Below are 17,843 nucleotides of genomic sequence, written 5' to 3' on the forward strand. Positions count from 1 at the left end.
AACACCCAGTAGTGCAATGGCTGGATCATAGGGTAGCTCAATTTTTAACTTTTTAAGGGACCTCCACACTGTTTTCCAGAGTGGCTGTACCAACTTGCATTCCCACCAACAATGTAGGAGGGATCCCCTTTCTCCACATCCTCTCCAGCAATTGTTGTCTCTTGCCTTGTCTGTTTTTGCCATTGTAACTGGCGTAAGGTGGTATCTCAGTGTGGTTTTGATTTGAATTTCCCTGATGGCTAATGATTTTGAACATTTTTTCATGTGTCTGTTAGCCACTTGTATGTCCTCATTGGAAAAGTCTGTTTATATCTTCTGCCCATTTTATGATTTGTTTATTTGTTTCTTGTGTATTGAGTTTGAGAAGTTCTTTGTGGAAGTAGGTGACTGGTTTCTAAGAAAAAGTCTCAGTCCTATTGGGGGAAAAGATATTTTTCAGAGTTTTATCAAGAATGCTAATTTCTTCCCAGGAGAAGGCTGTGAATTACAGCATGCTAAAAGGATTGGTCCCAGGCTAGATTTGGGATATTTTTTTCTTTATGGAGTAATGCATCCCAAAGGGTGAGGAGTTGAGCCTGCTGTCATCCTGCTGAATAAGGAGGCTTTCCTGGGGTCCTTCCAGTTCCTGGATGCCCTGGCCCTGTAACAAAGAACTCTGTACAGATGTCCCCTGCTCTCTTACCTTCCCCCAAATCTTATAGCTAATCTCTCCTGAAGTACTTTACAGGAACCCCCACCACGTTACTTATGTTTGTACATCACTTTTAACATACTCGAGCTTTCATTCTCCTGATGACCTGCAGTAGGGGGGGCAAATATTATCTGCAGGATATAAACATGGAAACGGAGTTTGTAAGGGGACATGGCTTGTCTAGGCAAACCCAACAAGTTAGTGCAGATCTGATACTTGATGAAGCAGCTTTTTCTACAGTATATTGCCTGGCGCCTTTTCCCAGATGTGTTACTTTATAAAAGGCTCTGAGGATTGGAAAACTTGCCTTAAAGATTAAGTAAAATAGATATGCTTGCAATGTGCTTAGTAAAATGCATGGCTGTTAGTAGGCCTCCAGACTTAAAAAAAGAAAGAAAGGAAAGGAAAGGAAAGGAAAGGAAAGGAAAGGAAAGGAAAGGAAAGGAAAGGAAAGGAAAGGAAAAGAATGTATTTGAGTTTTTGTTCTGCCATGCTTTATTTTATGGCTTTTAAAAAATTAATTCATTTTGGTTTTTTTGAGCACTTAATACTTGCTAGGCATTGTGCCAGGCACTGGGAATAAATCCAACAGTGAAAAGAGAAAAAAACCTTTTTTTGCATGGAGCATACATCCTAGAGGAGGGAATATAGATAATAAGCAAATGCAAGATAAAATGTCATGTACTAAATGCTATGAAGAAAAATAAAGCAGTGTAAAGGGCTAGAGGGTGGTTGTTGTGGGGTTTAGATGGGGTGGTCAGGGACAGCCTCCCTGGAGTGGGGACTTGAAAAGACCTGAATTTTATGCTTACCAGAGTCTGAGTTCAAAGACTTGGCTTTATTTGGGTAAGTTGATTCAAGTCATGGTATTCTAGAGTCATGTGGAAGAGACCTTACAGAGTATCTCTTGATTTTTAACTTTATGTTATAGATATCCTTGAGGGTCTTTTCCAGAATAATATGCATATACTCATATGCATAACGTTTTAATATGCCTTGAGATCATCCTTAGGGCCCCTCAAGTTCATATCCCCATTCTACTTCACTCCTTTCTTTTTCCTAATAAGACATTAAGGTTGAGAAAGGCAAAGTAAAAATTGTCCACAGAGTCACAACTAATTAGTGGCTGAGTCAAGATTCCCACAAAGTTGTCTGTTGCTTTTTCCACTAAAATCTGTAAGTTGCTAGAGTAGTTTTTTGTTTTGTTTTGTTTTGTTTGGGTGGGGGTGGGGGTGGTTGTTTTGTTGTTGTTGTTGTTGTTGTTGTTTTGAGAGAGGGGGAGAGGGAGGTGCTGAGGGAAAGAAAGAATCTTAAGCAGGCTCCACACCCGGTGCAGAGCCTGACATGGGGCTCGATCTCACAACCCTGAGATCATGACCTGAGCCAAAATCAAGAGTCAGATGCTTAACCGACATGCGCCACCCGGGTGCCTCAGTTGTTAGAATGTTGGATTCTCTAAAACAATTGTAGTCTATAAAGCATCTTTTTTTTTTTTTGGCACCATTTTTATTTACACAGAGTAGACACATGTAGTAAAAAGCCTGTGTAGTAAAACAAGTAGTTTATGTAGCTAGTGTGGCTCCTTTTCCTATTTCCTGACCAGATACAATGTAAATAACATCCCAGGTATTCCAAATACCCTACCTAGAAAGGAGGACTCAGGCAGGCCCCAGCAAAGGAAAAAGAAAAAGAAGATCTTGGAATGGGAAGAGTTCTTACAGGTGTAACTTTGGCCCATCATGACTTTAAAGAGCATAGAGGGACTGGTAGTGTGAAGATCTCTGAACCTATGGAGAGCAGAGGGGCTGCAGATGGTAACGGCCTTGCCCCAGTTTCAACTGAGGCAGTGACTCCCTAAGATGAAACAACAGTCACCCCCACTCACCACCCAGTGATTTCCTTTTGGGACATTTTATACAAAAACTTGGAAAATAAACTTGTCACTTTCAGAAAAATAGTCATTGTATCAACTTATCTTCTCAGCCACGCTTCCTTAACAGATGTCACAACTTTTGGTACTACAAAGTAACCAAAAAAATTTAATAGTAATCGTCCATACTGTGAGAGGAGTACCTGATTTCCAGAATTGCAGGCTGTTGTAAAAATTTCAATTTGCATACAAGATTTTCTAATAAAATATTTCTGGCTTTAAAACCTCAGAAACCTAGCAAGTCCACCTCCTATAAATATTGATATTTATTGACTTTTTAGGCTGCTCTCTGCTGTGGCCCACTTAAAGACAAAAACGACTTTTTTCAGTTAGCTTGCCTATTAATGTATTCACAGCTCTGATAGAAGAAGCTTTAGCCTTTTCTCTCTTAATCAGTGAAAGGCCCTTTCCCCCATATTCTCCATCCCCACCCCCATTTTGGGGTATTTCTAGCCTACTTTTCCATCTGTGTGCCTTGTTACTATGGTGATGGGCACCATAGAAAGAGAGAGAACAAAGCAGATGTAATGCGCATCTCCTACACAGTTTACAATGCTAAAAAGGGATCTAGGTTTTTCAGGCTTGGCTTGATCTCTATTGGTGGCAGAACTGGACCAAACCAACTTGGGGGGGGGGGTGGCGGGTACCTGGGGCTACAAGCTGATTTAGGCTTCACTGTTCCCATTGTTCTGTACTTCACCAGACCCTTCTCTACCCATGAGTCAGGAGGGTGAAGGAAGAGAAATGGGAGCCTGCAGAGAGGATGCAGTACAGAAATTAGTGCCACAGTCACCCCACTGCAAAAGACAAGTATTTCTGCCAAAGCATATCACATGAGAGGGAATCTTGGACTGGTTCTAAGGTTTACCAGTTATTAATCCTATTGCTTGATTTTGCATTGTTTGACTGAATCTTCTAATAGAGAAGATTTACCAGTTTAAGCTTTCTTTCCTTCAAGGTACGTAGATTTTTTTTAAAAAATTAAATAACTAACTTGATTACTGCTAACAGTTTGTAGTGTTTGCTCCCATCCATTGAATTTCTTTAAAACAAGTTGTTAAACTACTAATGTGTGCTTGTTGTGTGCTTGCTTTAGAAAGACAATGAAGGGGCGCCTGGGTGGCACAGCGGTTAAGCGCGTCTGCCTTCGGCTCAGGGCGTGATCCTGGCGTTGTGGGATCGAGCCCCATATCAGGCTCCTCTGCTGTGAGCCTGCTTCTTCCTCTCCCACTCCCCCTGCTTGTGTTCCCTCTCTTGCTGGCTGTCTCTATCTCTGTCGAATAAATAAATAAAATCTTAAAAAAAAAAAAAAAAAAGAAAGACAATGAAGTATTTTCTAGATATTGTAGAAATTGGTGTTTTCCATAAGATCTGGGAGAAGATGCCCGTAGGTATTTTTTTACATTTTTTAAAGTAATCTTTACTGCCTAAAGTGGGGCTTGAGCTTACACCCCTGAGATCGAGAGTCACATGCTTTACTGATTGAGCCAGCCAGGCACCCCCCATAGGTATTTTTTATCCTTCCACGTGCATGTTTATTCTTTCATATATTACATCTTCATGTATCATATTCTTGAGTGCTCCTAATGAATTACCCAAAGATTAAGTAAAATATTCCAGTTACTCCGCCTTCTGGACAATTATTTTTATTTTTTATTATTATTTTTTTTTAGAGAAAGAGCATGTGCACAAATGGGGGTAGGGGAGGGGCAGAAGGCAAGGGAGAGAATGTTTTTTGTTTTTTTGTTTTTTTAGATTTTATTTGAGAGAGACAGAGAACATGGAGACAGAGAACAGGGAGAAGAGCAGAGAGTAGAGGGAGAGGGGCAAGCAGAATCCCTGCTGAGAAGACACAGGATTTGATACCAGGACCCTGAGATGATGACCTGAGCCAAAGTCAGAGGCTTAACTGATTGAGCCACCCAGGCGCCCCAGGAGAGAGAATCTTATGTGGGCTCCCTGCTTAGTGCAGAGTCTGACGCAGGGCTCGATCTCATGACCCTGACTTTCATGACCTGAGCCAAAATCAGGAATCAGACACTTAACCGACTGAGCCACCCAGGTGCCCCTGGAGAATTATTTTTTAGTTTATTGTTATTTTTTAGGTTTTGCTTTGCTTATATTTTTATATTTAAGGGCATGTACAGGGTAAAATAATTTAGCACAGTGTTTTAGATATAAGGTCCCCAAACATGACAAATTTTTGGAGCTAAAGGAAGCTGAACGGTCCATGTACCTATTGCACTGTGGCATGAGAGCCTGAAGTTCCTTCTAGCTGTAACTTATTTCTTTGGCCATGTGGTCCTTTCTTTTTACCTGATAAACGTGCATTTTGCCTGTTTTGTTATCTGCTGTAATGGCTTTCACACTGATGTGAAAATATACTTAGAATCAACCCCACACTCTATGACTTTCTTAAATACCTACACAGTGTATGCCTCGCCACCAAAGGCAGCTTTCCCCCTTCGTGGAATGCAGACATCCCTGGAGTGGTAGTTGGAACTCAGTGCTGACTCTGGCTCAGCCTCCGCCTGGGGTGCGCTTGGAGACGCACTTTTAACCCAATAAACAAGCGCACAGCTTAATCAGGAGGAGCCACAAGGAAGATTTTGAAACCAGAGGAGATGTCAGATTTGTTTTGGGAAGTAATGCCAGCAGCTCTATGGAGGATGTGTTGGAGATAAGAGAGGACATCTTGGGAGACCAAGCAGAGCAGTGGGGTTGGAAGAGGGGAGACTAATATGGAAGAAACTTGAGAAAGAAGTTGTAAGATTAAATAGTCCCATTTCCTTTCCTCACAAGGATCCTGTGGCAATTAATGCCAACTATGCTCACCGAAGTTTTACTGGTTTGACTGTTAACTCCTAACTTGTCAATCATTTTTCATAGAAGGAATGGATTAAGTTCTCTCCTGATTACCTGTTGGGTCCCCCCAAAGCCTCAAATGTCAGAGTACTGGTGAATATATGTTATATTAGCAGAAGTTTAAAAATCATAGCTTCTGCTATAGACTACTTGTTTCCCCCTCAAATTCATATGTGGAAACCTAAGCTCCAAGGTGATGGCATTAGGAAGTGGGGCCTTTGGGAGGTGATGAGGTCATGAGGGGGGAGCCCTTATAAAAGAGAATCCAGAGAGCTGCCTGCCCCTCCTACCGTGTGAGGACATGGTGGAGAAGAGATTTGTGAACCAAGAAGCAGGTTCTCACCAGACACTGAGTCTCATAGCATCTTAATCATCTTAATATTGGACTTCTCAGTCTCCAGAAGTGTGAGAACTTAATATTTGTTGATGAAGCCCCCCTCCCCCATCTATGGTAGTTTGTTATAGACTAAGGCAGGTTCTAAGCATGGATGTCCTGTGACTGGAATTGAGAAGAGACTTAGGAGAAGTAATATTTGTTCTGTGGCAAGAATAAGGACACTCTGCACAGGAGAGGGCTGCTGACACCAGGGCATCACTCCACGCAGGACAGCTCCTTGTCTTCCAGAAGGCCTGAAAACTGTGGGCACGTTGGGTATATTCTGTAGCCAGAGGAGAACAGAGCTTGTATTTGTGAGGAGTTTACTCCTTTGTGGGCGACTGTTCTCTGATCCCTCCCACGCGGAGGGAGTTTCCATTGCTTTTGATGGTATCATCAATGTGAAGGTTGAAAGTAGGCCAGGTAGAATTATTTCTCCTTTTGCAATTAAGAAGCCGGCATTCTGACCGACTGTGTAGCCTGGCTAAAGTTAAGGCAGGTGGGAGGCAGGATTCAAGTTCACTCTGCTCTGTCATTTTGCTCCGACTTCTGCTACACTTATTACTGAATGAAGGAGGGCATGAACAAATGCACTTATTTTGTCTTTTGTTGGTTCCACTAGGTAAGCTCCTTTTTATTCTTCTCAAAGATTTCTTGGAAGATTATTCCCATTCATGCTCGTGGTACTATTATGAGTTTACTAGTTGTGCTGGCTTAGGTCAGTCACACAGCTCGGCTTCCCTTGCTTCATCTCCAAAAACAATCCTCACGGAGTTGTTGGGAGCCTTGAATAAGTTAATTGACATAAAGGGTTTAGAAGACTAGTTAAGGTACGGTGCCCTTGTGACGAGCACCAGCTTCCCTGATTCTTACCATAAACTGCGGGTATTCAACTACTTCAGCCTCACATCCGCTACGTGGGGCAAAGTATTCCCACACTGGGCTTGTTTTTGTCTTATTTACCTAGGAGGAACTGGTAGGGCAAGTTCTACCTGATTCTTTGGATAATTTATAATTCGTCATTTCACTTAACTAGGCTTAAATGGAGTTTTTCCCTGGTCATTTTTAAAGTACAGTGAAATTGCTTAATGCTGACAAATTAGGCTTGTATAATTATTGACCAAATAGGCACACTATAGACAAATTAGGAAAAATTAGACCTGTCCCAGCACCAGATCAGAAACGCCTCTGAGTTGTTGTAATAGCCTGAAACTTTTTCAGTCTTCCCATTCTCCAAAATTCAATTTTGAATTATTCAGCAGATGGACAAGTAAAAAAGAAAACCAAACCCCAAAGAACTATGGTTTCACATTTTTGATGGATATTTGGAGATAGGTAGACTTTAACCTTGAAAAATCGTTCATGCAAATTGACCATCTTAGGGACAGTACTCAAAATCGCACAAGTTGAGACATTATAAAATTCTTTTCATTTGCTAAAAGTCCTAGAATTCCTTTGTGGGTTTGTTGTTTTGTTTTGTTTTCTCCTGTTATACATGAGGGTAACAGAATCAGTGACTGATGTGGTTTCCTTATTTTAAATGGGTCTATGTGAGAGAAGGATTATTCTAATCATCTCATTTTTGGAAAACAAAGCATAATTTGAAAAATCTCTGTGAGTATGTGTGTTTATGGAGAGCAAGGTGTAAAGCCACACAGGGCTTACCTGGTGTGTGCAGGGGAAGAGGGAGGAGAGGAAGGACATTCTTTTTCTCTAGTTTACCCTTACAATTCTTGTATTTTTCCTCTTCAGGAAAGTCATCAGAGAAGTTACACGTGGTGAAGTCTTATAAAAAAACTTCTTGTTAAACAAAATGTTTCCTTTCCTAATGAGATTCTGCGTTAGTGCTTTGTTGTCAGTGTGCTGGGAATTTTGAAATATCCTCTGCGTATTTCTGTGATTTTAACCTAATAATCTCATTTGGATTTACCAGGTTTAGCAGCTGTTGTTTTCACCGACTATTGCTAAATTGCATTAATGTCCAGAGTTGAAAAACTCTTTTTTCTTCCTTGACCAAGATTATTTCATTTTTTGGGTTGTTTTTTTTTTTTTTTATTAAGATTTTATTTGTTTATTTGACAGAGAGTGCAAGAGAGCACAGCAGGGGGAGAGGTAGAGGGAGAGGGAGAAGCAAACTCCCCACTGAGCAGGGAGCCCATGACTCTGGACTCAATCCCAGGACCCAGGGATCATGACCTGAGCGGAAAGCAGATGCCCAACCGACCGAGCCACCCAGGTGCCCCAAGATTATTTAAAGTTTTATAAAATGTAAGCCTTTTTTCCAACCCTTGTAATTTTCATTTTCTTGCAAGGAAACTTACAATATTAACATTCCAATGGATGACATAGGTAGGCTGAACGTCTCTCCCAGGACACTGGTGCAGCTTGTAGCGTGGTATGTACAACAGTGTTTTTCTGATAAAGCCATCTATCCTCTTTTCTACTGGGAGAAGGAGAGACCACGGTTCCATTGTAATTTAAGCAGTGTTTGGTGTGATACAATAAATGGTTGCACTTTGATATTAATGATTATTCTTTGGCAAAGCAGACTGCAAAATTGAGAGGCCAAAGGCTTTGATAATGTCCTAGGAGAGCATAAACTTAGAATGACAACAACTTTGTTGGGTAATTCTGCAGTTTTGTTAGGAGGGAATTGGATGATTAATTTTGCCTTTCCATTTAATTATTTCGTGTTAACAGGGTTCTTTTTAAGTAGCTGACAATATATCTTGCTTCCTTTGCTATTTCTTTTTAGGGCTCCTTCAATTCGTCTGTTTTAATTACAAGGCCATGGTTTTTGAAGTCTCAGAAAGAAAGATATGCTCTTCTATTCCTCCCAGGGTTAATTCTGTTGATTCTGAATCCCACCTGATCTCTATACTACCTATCACATTCCCATTTTCCCTGTTGAGAGCTTAAATTTCCCTCCTACATTCAGGATCTAAAGCAGTTTTCCTTGTTGTCAAGTCATACGGCCAAACATTTCTGTATTTACAGGTAATGGTGTGTATCAACAACATGCTCTATCAGTTACAAAGCTATTTTTACATGTATAATTGCATTTGATTCTGACAATGCAGTGAGGGAAAGGGGGAGCATAACTGCAGTTAATTCCTATTTTATGGGTGGGCTCTGAGAAGTCACTCAGACCCAAAATAACACACAAACAGAAGGCTGGGGAGAACCCAGGCTCTTCAACTCCACGTCCAGTGTTATTTCTGCCTTGTCATACTGTGCCATCGTACCCTGGTCTGTGCCAGGAGACATTTCTCATATAAGGAATTTGGTCAATATACTGTGTAAAATTGTTGGACCAAATGTAATGCACTTTTTAAAACCAAAATATTATTCTTTAATTCTTTCCCTTCTAAGCATTTGTTATTGCTGTGTATGTGTGGTGAGAGAGATTTCCTGCTTTCCAGGCTAAGGATGTTATAAGTGAACGATTTAAGAGGTAAGGAACCACAGAATAGCAATAAGAGAGATGTCCCAATGTGACATGACTAAGTGACAAGTTCAGTGGAAACAACGTAGGAGGTGAGACCTTGCATGACGACATGGAATTAGGAAAGACGGGGGTGGGGGGAGGGAATGTCTAAGCAGAGGTGTGCAGGAAGGAATGGATATAATACTGAAATAGTTGTGGATGAAATGATATATCCAGGAGGACTCAAAATAATCTTGGGAGTGGGTGTAATAGGAGTTGATAATTGTTGAAGCTGGGTGAAGGAGACATTGGGACTTCCTTATACTATTATTGATACTTTTGCATGTGTTAGGAATTATGTTCCTAATAAAAAGTTTAAAATTAAAAAATGGCACAGGAAGTGAGTATGGCTGGCCTACCTGGAATAAAGGTTTTTTTCACAGGCATAGTGGGGAATGATGTTGGGAAGGCAGTTGGGTATCAGATTTGGTAGGAGAGGGCATTCGTGACTATATCCTGTGGCGTCTGGGGGAGTACTGATAGACACTAGACTTCATTGACTGGACTTGAGTCTTATCATGAGGTCAAGGCGGAGTTGTAGTGCAGCCTGGCATCCTCATGAGGATGGAAGGATGGCCACAACCCACTTCAATCTGTGTAGGTCCCACTCCATCTCGTCTGGTATATTCAGTCCTGGAAGGCACGTTAAAAAATAGCTTTTTACAAACCCGAGTTTCCATGGTGGGACACCTCAGGCACAGAAGAGTATCTCACATCTTGTTGAGAATCTTCCTAGCAGAAGATTCATTAACTTAAGCTTGTCTCCCTGGAGGGGACTTATTTTCCCTTCTGCCAAGTCCCTCTCCTACCCCTTTCCATACGCTCTCTTTCTCTCTCATGGGCCTAGGAGTGGGCAGTTAAAAGGGAACAGAATCATTACCACGATTCTCCAGTAATATGAAGGTACGTGTGCGTGGTGGAATCTAATCTCCTGAAAACAGATTTTAACAGCAGACTGAGCTATACGTGGTGGCTCTGAACCATTTGGAAAGCCTGATGCTTTACGGTAGCTTTCTGAAGCAAAGTTCCTTCTTCTCCTGTTTAAAATGTTTCTCTACTGCTGAGGAGAAAAGAGGAAAGACATGTCAGAGATCTGGAGAGTTGGTACTATAAGGAATTATTAATTGTTTGGGTGTGATTCAGTAGCGTGCCAGAGCAGACAAGAGCCATGGTTTATTCTCAGGAACTCCTGCAAGCCAGCTGTTAAACACAGCCATGAAACAGTTAAATTATAGACACTTGAGCTATCAAAATAAAAGTGATACTCAGAACTCATCACTTCCTAATGATTTTACTGTAATTTGCTATTATCCATGCTCCTAAGAGTACTTCTGTCTCATGTATCTGCATAGTGCAAGTCCCACGTCATGGTGTCTGTGCATTTCTTCCCAACCCCACATTCAGTGCCATCATGTCAGTAGCTCGAAATTGGCTGTGGTGGGAATAGTTCTGCCATACAAACTGGCAAAGACTGCGAATCAGGGCCTTTTCTTTCCACCTGGAGAACTGATTGTTGAGTATCTACCAGCACACTGGGTATGATTAGGGTATTCTGGTTATATGTTTTAAAGGCTCTTTACTTTTTAGAGATACATTCTGAAATAGAACAGATAAAATATGATTTCTAGAATTTATTTCAAGTAATCCAGTGAGGGTGGGTATTGGATTGTTATATCAGAGTGCTGGGCACATGGACTTCATTATACCCTTCTCCTTACATTTAGGTATGTCTAAAATTTTCCATAATAAAAAGTTAAAAACAGCAATTAAGGAATGCTACAATGGCAATAAATAAGTTGCCTTTTCCCAGTAGATAGTCTGGTACCTCTCGGTCCCTCAACTTTGATGCCAACATTCCTTTGATGAAGTATTATTCTCTAATTGTAGAGCCCTATTTGGAGTTGGTTCACATAGATCACTGAGTTTAAATGGCTGTTTCTTATGAAATAAAATCAAGAAATCACAATGTGCAGTCTGCCATACCCATGAGGACAGAGGAACCCAGGAGAACCCTCCCTAGGACACTGAAAAGCTTTCTCTTCACCGTGGGGGAAAATGCATTTGCTGGATTGCAATCCTGTTTGCAGTACCAGTTGTACAAACAGGAGACAATGAATCAAGTTATTGCTCAACAGGCTACTTCAGATTACATGACAGCCGTGTACCCTTTAGATTTATTTTCAGTCTAGCTGATTTGAGTCATTGCTCAAGAAAGGAGCGCTGTCAAGTGAATTGTCTTCTGTGCAGATGACGAGAGCCTTTCTAAACATTGCCTTGCTGATACAAGCGATGTGTTCAGAATTGTTGGCCTATGAATTCAGTTAGACCCAATCCAGTGACTTCAGAAACAGCATAGGTTACGTACTGACTGCATTTCACAAAGAGTGCACAAACACAGTGTATTTCCTCCCACGTGTCTAGACATCAAATGGAAAATGTGTAGCATAGATTACATAGAATATATCTCTTTTTCCCTAAATTTATGGTAAGAAAGTAGCCTAGAATATCTGTTTTGTAATTTTAAGTTATGTGAGTCTCTGGTCCATGTAGAAAGACAGACCTAAACTGTTCTGTAGGTTTAACCACAGGGGGAAAAAATCAGTGTCAAGCAATGAAAACAACAGATGTCAAACTCAGGTAACCTGGGTCAGAATAACAAAATGAAGCCTAGACTGAAACAGGAATCGAGATCAGGAAACCAGAAGTGAGAGTAGCACGAGTAGGACAAGAACCATGACTAGTCCTCCTAAGACAGAGCTAGACAGAGGTGTCACCTGGAGAACCTGGGACGTTTTGAGACCTGGCTGCAGTTTTCCCCTTGTCAACTCCTTTGTACCCATAATCTTCAGTGACCTCTGGGTCCCACCACAGCATAAGTCCTGAAGGAATTTCTTCAGAGTCTATAAAGAGAAATCATGGTTCAAGATTAAGTTGAAGCATGCAGCTTGAGACATGAATGCTAAGGAAAAACACATGTTAAATTCTTGAAGTATAAGAATCGCAGGACTATTATTGATTCACTCCACCATAACGTACTGAGCTCCTCCTATCTGGCTAAGTGCTGGGCATGCCTCAGTGCGCCCTACAGGTAGAAGCCCCGTGTTCTCAGAGCTTACTGCCTAGTGGGTAGATCTAGACAATAGACTAATTGTATAGTACATTAAACAGAGATGAATTAGAGAAAAGCAAAACAGGAAATATTCTCCAGAATTAGATTCCCCAAGGATACATTTTCCAAGTCTATCAAAGCTAGCAAAGATGATAGTTATAAAGATACGAAACACACCACATCTGGAATTCCTTTGTGTTTCCTTTAACTCTCTTGGTAAACCAAATATATTCACTCTTTTTACCACCACTAAGTTTAGAGCACAAATGAAAGTTGAAGTACTGTGGGAGAGGTAGCAGCTTTTTTTTTTTTTTTTTTAACACTGAAGTAAAGTGAAATATATGCCCTTACATATTTTGTGAGAGTGTTGGCAGTTCACGACCAGGAAGGCAATGGAGCCCCTACAACAAGGAGGCTTTGATTACTGTCAGGTGTCTTTGATTACTTCCAATCCTGTTTACCTCCAGTTGGACAGACAAGTGGAAGCCATTCAAAGCAAAGAGGTTGTGTGTGTGTGTGTGTGACAAAATACAGGCATTATATATTAATCAAGTTGATTGTCTTCATAAAAATTTAGTCTCATCCTTAAATGGAAATATTTAGAAAGGAAGGTACAAATGAATTTTTTATAGGAGATGGACCCAGGGTACCGTAAGTTTTTTATTTTAAATAATTTTTTCCAAGTTACCAAGCTTCTATAAACCCAGTATTAGCCAGAGTCAGTGCCAAAAATGTGCAGTATAACAAATTCAGTTATATGTCCTCCTCTTCCTAGAGCATCCTGCAAACTCAGTGTTTTAAAACCACACTCATCACTCTCCTCCACAAATTTTCACCATTGATCCTTGGCCAAGACTAGGGTGGTCACTTGGCCTTGAGCCGTGGGAGTCCTGAACATCTAGTCTGCCACCAAGTCCTATGACCAATACCTGAGAAACCCTAGAATCCATGTCCATAAGCTATTTAGTAGAGTACCTGCCTGAAGATGCTTAAAAGTGTTTGCTTTTATACCCTTTTCTCCTCCCATCTAGGCACATCTTAGTTCAAACCTTCTTTCTTGTTTTCCCCTTGGACTATTGATCTGGTTCTCTACCTATGTTGTATATTTCCCCTTCTAATGAATCCTCCTTGCTACCACCAAAGGTGCAAATTCTAAATTTCTAAACTTAAAATTTGACACTGACCATATCATGTCACTCCCTTGCATAAAACCCCTTGTTGACTCCATGGACATGGTGCCCATGTCTCTTTATGACATGACCCTAAATGTCCCTTCATCTCACCTTGCTCTGCTTTCCTACTAGCTTCACTCTTGAGAGCAACACTCAGTCAAAACTTAGCTATGCCTGACTCCTTATAAAGGTTTTAAACCTTAATTAGGCTAATAAATTATCCTTGATTTAGAGCGAAAGAGCAAAATTCATGGGCTTGCTCATTGGTCTTCCAGTGAACATTGGAATATTAACTAGCACTTTACGATAAAGCCTTTTACCAGCCCGGCTTGATTCCTCTTTCCTGTCCCCATCTCTCTCACCAGCCAATATTTGTCAGGTTTTTCCCTCATAATACTACTTAAATTCCTTCATCCCTTGTCGTTTTCACTGACATCCCCCGTTCAGGTCTTCACTACTTAGTTCTTGAATTACTACAGTGGGATCCTACCTGGTTCCCTTGCCTTCGTTCTGTCTCACTCTCTTCTCCTGCCCCCTGTATCTCCTGTGTCCCCCACCCCCAGGTTAGTCCTCCTGAAACATGGCTTGCATTCTGTTTTAGAATCTCTCATGGTTCTCTTTTGTGAGTCAAGTCAAGCCATATTCTTCATTCTGGAATGTTAATCCTAACTGTCCTCACTACGTCACTTGTTTGTGAAGTCATCTCCCTCTGACTATGGACATTCTCCTCAGTGGGACCTGCTGCCTGTTGCTCTTCGTAACTTCCAGATCTCTCTGTTCTTGTTCTTCTACAGCTGGAGTTCTTCTTTCTGATCCAGCTCCTGCCTGTCCCTACAGGCTCAGATGCATATCGCCCAGGCTGCTTTCTTTAGTCCCTTTGCTGACCTTTGTACGAGGCAGCTTTGGATGGTAGGAAGAACACGATGGTTGGTATCAGTTATGGGATCAAGCTCATGTTCACAAAATGTGGCTTAGACAACTTGTTTTTCCCTCTCTGAACTGGTATCCTTATCATAAAATTGAGCAAACGATTTAAATGACTTATGGGGAAAAAATGCTCCATAAACTTTAAAGCATCATGCAGCTGTATCTCATTTTTGTTTCAACTACATACTGTTTATAATATATTTTGATATTGATGTTTGATGTTGATAATATATTTTCCCGTTGCCTAATCACTTAGAGTGTATTTCTCATCTTCCTAAATTTATGCATATTTTAGGGGTTGATCTAAGATGAAATACAAAAATAAAATGAATCTCAGTTACTATTATTCCTTCTTGTCTTATCCATCCCACATCATAGCATACATTTAATAAGTTTTCCCATCAAGAGAATCCAATGAATAAAAGTGTAAAGTTTCAGGCGCGATAGGAAAGAACTGTACAGGGAGTGAGAGAGCAGCAAGAAGAGAACAAGGTGACCAGAGAGAAAAAGCCCATCTAGGGAATTGGCCCCCTCAATACTGACTTTTTTCATGGGTCCATGGACAAGCTCAGAGGCCGTCTCTGCACCCTTTTTATACCCCAGCAGTAGAGTTGCCTCACTTGCATAGGAGTCACAGTTCTCGCACAGAGTAGGCTCGCAATGTTTGTTGGACTCACTACCCGCATAATTTTCCTGCTGTGACGCATCCTTACGCACACACAGTATGTTTCTATGCACACGTGTACGTGCCAGTGGATTTGTCTATCACTGCTTGTAATTATTCACATTTCTCTTTCCCTTTAAATTTCCTTGTCACATGTAGCAGGAGCGTGTCTGCTTCCTCTGCAGAGTGACGCTGATCCATTTGCAATGTGTTTGTGCAGAGACGGGGGTGCCTGATCCCTTGAGAAAGTCATAGGTACCTCCAGGAACTATTTATTTAAATTGCTAAGAAATATCCAAAAATATAGCATTATAATATTAAACTTATTCAAATCATACTTAAAATTGATAAGAATAAAGAATAATAATCAGCAAATAAGAACTCATTTTTGCAAGGCTGTCTTCTCGCCCCTCTCCCACAGGCAGTTTCCTGGGAACAAGAGATATGGTAGTGGAGTGCAGGAGTTTCTCATTCTGCTTAGTGTCCACCTTCGAAGAAAAATACCAACTGGCCACTCTTCCTGGATAACACTGTCCTTGGCCAGTAAGAATAACCATTGGGTACGCACAACTCTTACTATGCCTGCGCCACAGGGTCTTAGTACTCAGTTAAAAAACAAACTAATCAAACAGTAAAATACAGTTCCTGTTTTCAGGGAATTCATAATTTGTGGAGGGTAAGGGAATGATAGGAACCCCTGCAAAACAGTTACAAGACGCGGGATTTGCTCATTACCTTAGAAGCCAGGGTTACGTTTCTCCAAAGCAGGTCATTAAGGATTTGCGATTGTTTTGTTTCAGAGTAGAATTAGTGGCGTGGAAAATGCTAGCTTGAAACTGTGTTCTCCACTCACCAGGCAGGCTGGGCGAGTGCTCACTCTTGAGATGACCCAGCCTGGCTGCAAGACAAGACATTTGCATAGAATATCAGGGAAATTGCCAAACAACAAAATGAAGACTTATGCTTTTGAGATTCCTCTTATTGCTGCTTTAATTAAATTGAAGTTTCCAAAGGAATGGACTTTCAAATGAAATTTTAATAGCGCCTCAGCTAATTCCAACGTATTCTTTCATTTTCCTCAGCTTTCACAATGTGATCATACTTGGTTTCACTTCCTGGTTTGTCCACACCAGCCTGTTGTTGCTGGGAAATATTTAAATAAAGCATTTATGAAAGAAGAATATTGTTTTGTAATAGATGAAAGCATTTGGGTTTGATTTTGATTTAGTTCGTGGAGTAATTTTTATAGTAGGAAGATTTCTGACGCCTGAACTGGCAAATCGGTTGCCCAAAGAAAACTTTAAAAACAACAACAAAAAAACCCCCAAAAAACCTTTGGCACTGCAGTTAATTAAGTTACCTTGTGGTGCAGTTGTCTACAGAGCTCTTTGATGAGGTACCAGTTGTGAAACAAATGAAATGTTGGCCCATAATTAGAGTAATTGTAACTTGATTTTAAGCAGAGGCTTGATTGCATGGTGAGTGACATAATGCCTAAGGATTTTTCCAAAAGAAGGGCCCAGGATATTCTTAAGCTGATGGCTTACTTATGGTGTGTTTCACATGGCCACTAGTCTGTCTGGCACCATTTTGTGTGTGTTTTTTAAATGACTGTTCTTGTGTGTTACAGCATTGCATGAAGTATTTGGCTGTTAATTCTAAAAGTGATATTTTTACCCCAAAGCATCTAATTTCACCAAGGTTTTCAGGTACCATCTAATGTCAAAAAAAACAAAACAAAAAAAACAACTGATCAAATCCATTTCTTTTGAAAGCACCAGTGAAACCGAAAAAGTCTGCTCCCTCAAAATCTAATTGTTTTGTCCAGGTGCATCATTTGACTGGCTACCCTGAAAGTTTAAATTTTTTGTTAGATAGGCTCTACACCCAGTGTGGAACCAGACATGGGGCTTGAACCCCCAACCCTGAGATCAAGACCTGAGCTGAGATAAAGAGTCGGATGCCTAACCGACCGAACCACCCAGGTGCCCCTGAAAGTTTAATTGTTTTAAGCATAACTATTTTTCTACTTGAGATTTTAGTTTTTCAGTCCATTTATGTTTTATTTTATGAGGTGATCTGATATCTACCCTAATACAGAAATAGGCCTCCTGCTCTTGTTGTCAAACCCCCTGCAATGAATTCTTCCTGATGCTTTCAAATTAATTTCCCTGATACACACTAATATGCCTATAAGTGTATTTTTTCCATCATTCCCCTGCTCAGATGCCATCAATGGTTCCCTACTGGTTATATGATCAAATCTAAATTACTTTCTGCTCTCATAAAAATATTTGGCTATTGATTCTAAAAGTGAAATTAAACTGACATTAAGTGACTCTGAAACAATCATTTCTCGGTGCCTGTCATGCACTAATAAGGCCTGAGCTATGTCTTGGAAAGTTCTTAGCCTGACACTGGAGACTTTCTTTACTATTTAACCGTCCTCTACTTATCTCCATTATTTCCGTCTCAAAAATTCCATTCCATTCTTTACTATTTAACTGTCATCTACTTATCTCCATTATTTGTGTCTCAAAAATTCCATTCCATCAGTATATGTTTCTTCACTAACTCCTAAAATTCACCTTGGCATTCTCCTACCTTCTTTATTTGTTCTTC

General features: G+C 40.6%; 1 protein-coding gene across 3 annotated transcripts in view; it reads left to right on the top strand.

The window, feature by feature from the left end:
• The window catches only part of LRRC8B (leucine rich repeat containing 8 VRAC subunit B), a 65,863-nt gene that overhangs the window by 10,920 nt on the left and 37,100 nt on the right, over positions 1–17,843 (top strand). Inside the window, exon 1 of one of the 3 annotated variants that reach the window (XM_087866087.1) lies at positions 1,987–8,130. The exons of the other annotated variants lie outside the window; for them this stretch is intronic. The gene's annotated coding sequence lies outside the window, so the exon portion shown is untranslated. Of the gene's footprint in view, positions 1–1,986; positions 8,131–17,843 lie in introns of those variants that run through there. 3 annotated transcript variants of the gene reach the window in all.

This window comes from Ursus americanus, chromosome 12, assembly GCF_024610735.1.
Source record: "Ursus americanus isolate L20-20 chromosome 12, mUrsAme1.1.p, whole genome shotgun sequence".
NCBI classification, from domain to species: Eukaryota; Metazoa; Chordata; class Mammalia; order Carnivora; family Ursidae; genus Ursus; species Ursus americanus.